The sequence below is a fragment of the Haemaphysalis longicornis genome, unplaced genomic scaffold (genome assembly GCF_048455015.1).
Source record: "Haemaphysalis longicornis isolate Haplotype H1 unplaced genomic scaffold, Haemaphysalis longicornis Haplotype H1 scaffold_7, whole genome shotgun sequence".
Taxonomy (NCBI): domain Eukaryota; kingdom Metazoa; phylum Arthropoda; class Arachnida; order Ixodida; family Ixodidae; genus Haemaphysalis; species Haemaphysalis longicornis.
In genome coordinates, this window is record NW_027526422.1 from 73,711,109 (window position 1) to 73,720,895 (window position 9,787).

Below are 9,787 nucleotides of genomic sequence, written 5' to 3' on the forward strand. Positions count from 1 at the left end.
TTCGGTGTGATGTTATTCTTGGCTCATAAACCCGCAGTTTCATAAACACAAAATAAATTTACTGGCGAATACGACGCTCTCTAAGGTGAAAGTTGAGCGAAGCACGAACTGCTGTCTTCTCGGCGACGGCGCACAGCTCCTGCGTCACAGGAAGTGATCGCGCCATCAGCGAACGCACGATGGCTCGCACTATATTCTGGCGCTATCTCGTAGCGCGTACCACCGGGGAGCATGGCTCGCGTGGCTTCTGCATACCGCCCTCCCCCTGCCGAGGCTGACCCTGAGGGACTATGCAAAACGAGAGCAGCGGGTGCCTAAGAGCTTCGCTCTAGAACATGACTCTACGGAACCGCCGCGGTACCGCCTTCTGTTCCCCTCCACTCACCGACCACCTCGTCTTCAAATAATGCATCCTCGTCGCAGTCTTCTGGCCAGCAGACCTGCAGCCTCCTGGCCAATGGGCAGCGCCCCGGTGCCGCTGACACCATCTCCGTCTCCCCCCTTGTGGCTTCCTCGCCTGAAGCTCTGGCAATAGGCACCTTCCCTCCAGGCTACCCATTACCCCGTCTGTCCACAAAGCAGGCGACCATCCACCATCGCTTTTTGGTACTGTAGGAAGCAGAGTCCGTTGGTGTGCTGATGAGACTTCCTAAATTTATTTAGGTTGCGTAGGCCCCGCCAGAACGAGCGGCCGCCCAGCTGTTGAGTAGATGTGCGACGAACAGTGTACGCGCGACGGAGGCGACCGCCTCCCGCCGGACATTCGCGAGTTGATCGGCTCCCCGGAGCACGGCAACCAGCTCAGGGCCGTCCAGCGGCTCGAGGCAGTTCTGGCGCTGCAACGGCGAAAGGAAAGCCAGCGCCCCTCGCCTCCCGGCCCCCGCGGGGGTCGAGCGGACGGCGACGGCGCGGGCGATCCGAGTAACCCGCGCGGCCGGCCGGGCACGACGCCTCGGGCTCCGCCCGCTACCTAGCGCAGGTAGTTAGACGAGGTGCGGCGAAGCCCTGCGTGGCCTGACCCGCACCTTTCTCGCAGGACGAATTAATAAAGGTCATTTCTCTCTCTCTCTCTCCATCTGTCTCACGTGTAACTGCTCAGTTGCAAGTCAAGTCCACTGATGAGGATCGTGGTGCTGATGGGGACGATGGCGATGGAGTCGTCACAGTACCATCTATTCTCGCCGTGTTTCATAATTGCGTCCCCCCGCCCCTAGGTGGATGGTGACTGGCTGCCCGTCATCTCCAATCACGCATCCTCGCCGGAATCTTCTTGTTGGCAGTAAGGTGGGGAGACAGGTAGTTTACTAATAAGCGGGCACTCGCTTGGCAGGGCTGACGACTTCTTTGGGTAGTAGAGAGCCTGCCCGACCGCCATCTTATTTGATAACATCAAATGCCTACACAAGCACGCGCGCACACACCCGTATCTTCTCACAATGAGGCGAAAAATTCGCATTGAAAAAAATGCTTGATCTGCTAATACGCTTTTCATGTACAGTCGGTAAAATACTTGTCTATAACAGCGATTTTAACTTCAACCAGCTACACCTAAAAGCTGCCGAAATTACTCTTTACAAACAATTTTGGAGAGGAAAGGGATGGGCCAAAACTTCAGAACGCCGCAGTAGTTTTCTTCAAACCCCGCTCGGGCGAGGCAGGATAAGGCTGAAAGTAGCAAAGCTGTGTTACAGACAAGCGTTTTACCAGATGTACCTATAGTTTCCGCTGGCCAAGTAGCGGAAGCGCTTTGGAACATCCTCCGGCCTACTCTCGTAACCAGGGAAAAATCCACTCCAACGCAAGGACATATGGTCGCGTTGGGTGACATGCCGCTTTCGGAGCCCCATCGCCAAGTTCTGCAGTTAGGCCCAAAGTTAGCCTTTGAAACCCATTTGTCAAAAGTGGAAAAAGGTAGTTGGTCCCGTTACATCATTCGTCATGTTCTGGAGGGTGACAAGCAGCACTGCATCGGTGAGTGCATTGATGCCGTCTTGCGGTCTACAGTTAGGCCCAAAAAAGCTTCAACTGGAAATGTATGGTGGGTTACCTGGTGAACAATGACCTCAAATTGCTTTTGTCGGATGCACATCACAAGTTACGCCTGCTTCAGCAGTAATGCAGTAACCTTGCGTGCCACCCACACCGTCGGATATCGGAAGGCTAGCAAAACTTATTCGAGAGATTGGACAACAACTGGAAAGTCGCATAACTGCTATAGAACAACTACAGGAAGCTAATGAAACTGTGAGGAGGAACAATCGTAGGAAACAAAAGACCCCAGGCCCCAGCAACCCGCCTAGCACAATACCATCCGACGATGATTTCGAACCGTGTGAAAGCCGGGAACTCTAAAAGCTCCCCTATAAAACCAACAGTGATTTGGCAGTGGAATTGCCGACCGTATAGAAGCAAGCGAAATTCCTTATCTCATTTTTCATCACTACATACGCCCACAGTAATCGCTCTCCAAGAAACAGGCACCGAAAAAGTAACGCTGATGGGATACAACACCTACTCTGCAGAGACAAATTTGAAGACGGCAACCCTAGTACGTGCAAGTGAAACAGCGCAGGCACACACCCTCCCCACTACAATGGACTACACATTTGGTGAGCTAATTCCGAACAAGAAGACGCAAAACAGCCTGTTTATTCTCAACATTTACAGGAAGCCATCATCATCACTCGGAGACATCCATCGCGTCTTTGAAATCGCGAAGCAACGCACGAAAGAACGCGCTTTGATTATTGTCGGTGATTTCGATGCCCATCACACCACTTGGGGCTATCAGCGTGATAACAAAAAGGGCCGGCAACTCCATGACACCATCCAGAACAATAATCTGCATTTATGCAATGCAAGCGACACTCCTACGAGAATAGAGAATAGTGTCTTCAGAGACACTTCCCCTGACCTTGCTCTAACATACGGCATTAAAGATACCATCTGGGAATGCCTAGAAGAAACACTCGGAAGTGACCATTATGTCATTCAACTGCAACTTCCGCATCACAAAACCCCACCACAGAGAATAGGAACTGCCCGCGTCACCGATTGGCGAAAATTCCGAGAAACAGCTCCAACGAACCTCCTTGATGACATTGAAAAGTGGACTGAAGAAATGTTGGAAGCTGCAAAAAAGCAAACTAAAGAACTGCCGCTCACCCAGGATTGTCCCGCCGTAGATGCCCACCTACTGCACCTTTGGGAGGCCCGACGAGGGCTAACAAAACGATGGAAAACTCGACGAACAAATCGAAAATTACGGCTCAGAATAGCTCGACTAACGCAAGAAGCTGCAGACTATGCATGTAAACTCAGCCAAGAAAATTGGTCTGATTTCTGCACGAAACTGCAAGGCACACTCGGCACCCGACGCACGTGGCATCTCCTTAGATGCCTAATGGGAACTAAGGAAAGTAAATCAGTCACAGCCCACCAACTAAAACGTCGTATCCACAACTACGACGGCACGGAAGAAGATCTCCTCGAGGAAATCAAGAAACCATGGCAAGACGTAACTAATCCGACCCCGTCCCCTCTTCAGCCATACACCGGTGCTCCAAACTCTGAAATGGACAGCCCTTTCACCCTAGTGGAAATTGAAGCAGCGGTACGAGGTTTAACGAGAAATACTATGCCCGGGAAAGACAAGATTCCAAACAAGTTGCTTCGAAATCTGGATGCCGAAGCGTTAGAGACCCTTCTAGACTACATTAATGAACATTGGGGAACCGGCAATATCCCTCCTCAGTGGAAGCATGCAGATATTACCTTGATACCGAAACCTGGAAAACCGCTAACCCCTGCTAACCTGCGACCTATTTCCCTCACTTCTTGTGTTGGAAAGGTACTAGAACATATGGTTCAAAATCGCCTCTCCCCCTACATTGAAGATAATGGGCACTTCCCCAACACCATGTACGGGTTCCGCCCCCACTTGTCCACACAAGACATCCTTTTGCAGTTGAAGGAAGAGATCATTGACCGGCTTTCTAATACACACAAGAGGTGCATCACGATCATGGACATCAACGGCGCCTTTGATAATATCAGCCACCAAGCCATCCTTCAAGGACTGATTTCTATCAACTGTGAGCAACGAATGTACGACTGCGTCGCAGACTTCCTGACTGGGCGCACAGCAACAATAGGAATCGGTCCCCTTCGCTCGACGACATTCAGGACAATACCCAGGGGCACCCCTCAAGGATCTTGATATTGCCGCTTCTTTTCAACATAGCGATGAAGGACCTTCCCCCTCTTCTGGAAGACATCCCGCATCTCCGGCACGCACTGTACGCAGATGACCTCACCCTCTGGACCCCCACAGGATCTATAGGTGAGCAGCAAGATGCTATGCAAACAGCCATAGAAGAGGCGCATCTTTATCTGCGAGCTAGAGGTCTCGAATACGCACCAGAAAAGTCAGCACTCCTTGCTCTCAGTAGTGGGACGGCTCAACCAAAGAAGCGGTGCATTCCGGATCCGAAAATACACATCGCAGGAAAACCAGTCCCAAAGGTATCCCATCTGCGCATTTTGGGACTTACAATCCCTCAAAATGGATCAGGCCTCCACACTATAGCCCCACTACAAAGGACGCTCAGTCAATTGGCTCACTTAATACACCGCGTATCAAATCGCCGATTTGGATTGCAAGAGTCGGACACCTTGCCCATGGTGCAGGCAATACTAGTCAGCCGGATGGCGTACGGTGCGCCGTACTTGGCTCTCAAAAAGAATGAGAAGGCAAGATTGAATATCTTTATCCGCCAAGCATATAAGACAGCCATAGGATTGCCCTGCAAGACATCGACAAAGAAATTGCTTCAACTTGGATTACACAATACCTGGGAAGAGATAGAGGAAGCCCATCATACCTCTCAGATAGAACGCCTCAAATTAACGCCAACAGGACGCGCTACCCTAAGAAGATTCCACTATAAAACGCCGCCAATAGAAGACCACAAGGTTAGGATTCCCCTACTTATTCGACAGAATATCAGGGTAAGGCCACTACCACGCCACTTGCACCCAATTTACAATCAAGCTCGCAGAATCGCACAAGCCAGGGCCATGGACATAAAGTATGGGCGAAACCCGACCACAAGCTACACTGACGCGTCTCCTTATCTGCAGCGACCAGCGCACGCGGTATGCGTCACCAATTCAACAGGGCAAGAAGTGACCTGCCTCACCGACCGTACAACGCAGACGGAAAGCGCAGAGGAAGTGGCTATTGCTCTAGCCGCAACGACTAGCGAGGACGCAATCACAGTGCTTACGGATTCGCAAGCAGCGTGCCGCAGCTATCTACGGGGACGCATCTCTAAAACAGCCCTCCGTATCCTCAAAACCAAGGGTCAGCTACCTGAAATAGAAATCGTCTGGGTACCCGGACACACATCCCTCGCCGGTAATGAGGCGGCCCATGCTGCTGCCCGCGCGCACGTACACCGGGCCATTATCTACGAGGGGCAAACATCGCCTGCTGCTCCCAAAACAGAACGTCTTGTCAAATATCGAGACATTCTGGCCAACTATCGCCAAGGCCGAAGAATATTCCCGGCTCCAGATCCCCAGTTATCGAGACAAGAAGCCACCAGCCTGAGAAGGATACAAACAAACTCCTATCCCCATCGCACCCTTCTTCACGCGATCTACCCCACCATATACCCGGCCACCTGCAATTTCTGTCCCTTGCGGGGCACGCTATACCACCAAGTATGGGTGTGCGGACAAACCCCAGGCCTACCCCCCAACCCTTCCCCATCTTGCGAGCAGTGGGTGGCCTGCCTGAAAAGTCCAGACCCTGTGAGCCAGCGTATACTGGTGAAGAGGGCCTGGACTGCCAGCCAAGGCCAGGGCATCCCGGACTAGGGAGGCCCCCCACCGGGCGGGTGCCCTAACAGCAGCACCAGCGCTCGTGGAATAAACATTTATTCCTGCTCCTCCTCCTGTCGAATGAAGGGGACCAATGCGTTGTTTTACCGGAAGGTGTGTTCGGTGAGCAGGCTATAAAGAGCAGTGCATAAGTATTTGAGAGTTAGAACAGCGCTTATTTGTGTCCTCTGCTTTTGTGTCTTCCCCCAGTGTTTGCTCTGTTAGCCATGAAGGAACAGTACCAACTAGCCCAGCTTACAACAGCCCAGCAGTTGAGGTCCCTGAAGGCCTTCACAAGGGTGCAGGGATGCATCCGAATTACAAAACATTGAAAACTTTACACAATATTAAACAGCGTGAACATAGGGACCACGATGAATAAGCCATGATATGGTGCCTCGCAATAATGTGCAACAAAGGAGCGCCACACGACATAAACGAACGCTTGTGCACGCAGCACCAATGACTCCAAGCTTCAGGCAACTACTGTTTACACAGACGCCGCTTGGAACGCGGAGGCACGGAGGAACACCCTTGCCGTGGTCACACCCTTTGGGTTGTACAGAGGCTGACAGGCCTACAAGTATCACGAGCTACGTCCACACAACTACTGCTACATTCCTTCTGACTGGCAACAATTGTGGTACGCACGGAGGTGGCGTACTAACTTTGGACCACGCGACAAAAATCACCATAATGTACGACAAACCAGAAGCCATCAAACGACTCCGAGGACCAAGAATCTATGGTTCAGTGTGCCACCTCATTAAGAAGGAATTCGGAGCGCTGTAAAAACAACATAACGTCTAGGTATGCATCGAATGGATGCCAGGACACGTGGGCAGCCTTCGAAACGAGGTTGCCACGCGATGGCTAGCGCGCAAAAGTCTGCGCTCCATTCGCTTCCCGCAAACCCGGTGCCACCACTGATTGACGTCCACCCGGCCACCCTTGTTGAACGCGTCAAAAAACGCAGGAAAAAAATTGGCTCAATCTACGCTGTGAAGGTGGTTGAAGTACGAAGCTGTAAACGGCACCCACTATGATTAGCCATGCGGCGTCAGTAGAATTCACACACGTGGCTCTACAAAGAGTGAATTCAGAGACTCTGCCAGCCGTTACCTGGGATTCACCGGGGCGGCGCCGCAAACGCAGCTGCATCGGTCACGGCAGGACTGGAACACCTGGAGCCTCCCTGAAGTTGTTAACCCGAGCCAAGCGGGCTGAAGCCCGCACCTCTTTAATTGTACGACTTCTTTAAAAAAAGCTGTGAGTCTCAAAACTCGCAAACGAATGTCAGGAGATATCCGCGTCGTTATGGAGTCCGAGGAAGGCGTTGAAAACTATTCGGTGTCTAGCATTAGCAAACGTGTTATTGTGAAAGGCTAGTACTTTTTTCTCATTACTAACTGGCATATTCTGTCTCTTTCTTTGCCAACGTTCCCTCATGCCTCGTTCTCCCTTATGTGATACCCTGTCAGCTATATACAAAACACAACACAAGATTTCGCTGTAACGTTAGCGGAAAGAAATGGGATCTTCCATGGCAAACACGCTTTCGTTAATCAGTATCACGGCCACATTAAAAACTGTGAGTCAGCCGGGCGTAGTGTAGCTGTGTAGACTAAGGTACAGAAAATAGATTTTTGTGGAGTATACGATCTGTATTCCACCTGAAAGGAAAATCAATTGAAACACCTCAAACGGAAACGGTTCTCCTTATAGGGCCCTAGAACGTTCGAAAGCGAAATTTTTAGATTGAACAGGGTTGAGTATGCTGCTAAAACGAATTCTGATAACCATGACAATGACCCGCGGCGCAGCTGCGTACTTGTTGTAGTGGAACGTGGATTAACCAAGGTATTGAAAACATGTCTTCAGTTAAAGTAATAATCATGCAGCCTTTCCTATTAGTTTATGCTTTTTTAGATGCGACTGCATCTCATTCACTCGCCTTGTCCCTCCATACGACGTTGTTGTTGTCCGACCACACCCCTCCCCCATTCTCCTCGCCGCGCGAGCTGCGCTCTCCGCCGCTCACCCCCTTCTCCTCTCCGATAGCGAACACTCTCTCGCGAAGGTCATTGGATTGGATTCGATTGGATTGGCTTGGCTTGGCTTTTTCACGGCACGTTTCACGCAATGGGAGAATCAACCTAACGGAAACAACAACGGAACCCCCTATGCGTCGCATCTACACAGGGGTTCCCGCGAGGGGAGGTGGAAGTAATTTTTTTAATAACGCCTCGGAATTGACGTTGTTGGTTATGTACGTGCGATAGTGTCACGTGTAGACACTTCATCGCGCCTCCTTGGAGATTTTATAAGCGTTTGGTGCCAAATTAAAATTGTTTCCGCAATTTTTTTAGAAATTCATTGTGGCTACCCTACTATATAAAACCTGGCTTTGCTTTTAGCTAGAAGACAAAGCCTACACGAAAATTTGTTATCAGTCCCGTTAGCACTTCAAAAGGAACATATGCTATATACGTAGGGCCACAACTACCACTGCACGCTGCATAATCGAGTGAGAAAGCGTAGCAGGGTATCTTAATAAAGGGGTCATGAAGTCAAAGTGCGCGATTGTATTTAATCCAAAGATTTGGTGTTTTATATTGCCCTCAGCCTTTGCCCGGCAGCACAGGTAGCTTTACTCACTCAGAAATCTAACTAGTTAAGCGAAATTGCAATTTTCCCGCTACATTGTGTGATTCGTGACGTCTACATTGGCTCATCCAGGGCGGGTACTTTAAACATACGTTAGCATGTTGACAAACGCAACCGTAAGTGGCAGAAACAAAATTTTTGTTAGTCTGGTAACCGTCTACCTTCATAGAATGCGGTGGAATACAGCTCAAGTAGCATAGTCCGCCAACGGTTTCTTTTTATGACAGGTCTTTTACCTGCTCATTCCTACGGTCGATAGTAATCGTGCCGTGAAGTATTTAGGTCTGGCTCGACAGGAAGCATCATGTAAGTGGCAGTCGCATTTACGTCAGTTGACAAGCGTCGTGACAGACAAGCCTAACGCGCCCGACGGCTGTGCAGCGCCAACCGGCGTAGTGCGCGCCGTACGCACCTGTGTTTCTGTGTTTACGTCTTAGTCCATAAATTCCATTGCTGACCCCACCATTTGTACTCTTATAAAAATAATGCCAACTGAATTGAAGCGCGAATAGCTCGCTCTGAATGCTTATAATTGCTGCCAAATTTGCGCTGGATATTTTGGCATCACCCGATCGCAACGAACTGCCCATATCACGTAATCAGTTCGCCGCGGAAAGTAGTTAGGATATCGCTTGCCAACTCCTCAAGTTATAGAACTTATTTGAGTGAAGTTAGCGTTACAAGTGGTGTCAGTGTTATTCTAACGAGGCAATCTTTCAAATCAACAAAACTTGCATTTTGTCTGCATGACTTCTTTCGTGATTTAAGAGTTATAATACTAATAATAATGACCGACAGACAATGGACAGGCTGTTGACGTGACCTCCAGCTCCACTGGCGATATTGTCACTGGTGCGATCTTTCCCAAACGGTCAGCTAACAAAACCTCGGCAATCAGACTACTTCTATTTGCCACCGGCAAGACAGAATCTAGAAATATGAGAACAGCTAAAAACTTGCAGGGAGTTCTGAATGCCACAAGTTTAATTTCCGTTTACACGCAGCCGAATGCTCTTTCAAGTTTTTCGCCACAAGGAACGTTCACTCTTCCCTACTTTTGCTGCTCTCGTACGCCCCTGTACTTCGTCCGCGGTGCAGCAGCGGGGACAACCAAGCATAGCACTGCAGTTGTGTGTCGCCTTCAGCGGGTGACAAAGGGAGGCCGCTACCGCCGCTGAAATCCTCCCAAGAAGCTCCAGGCGCTGCATAAGCAACACAAGCACGTGCTTGCGTT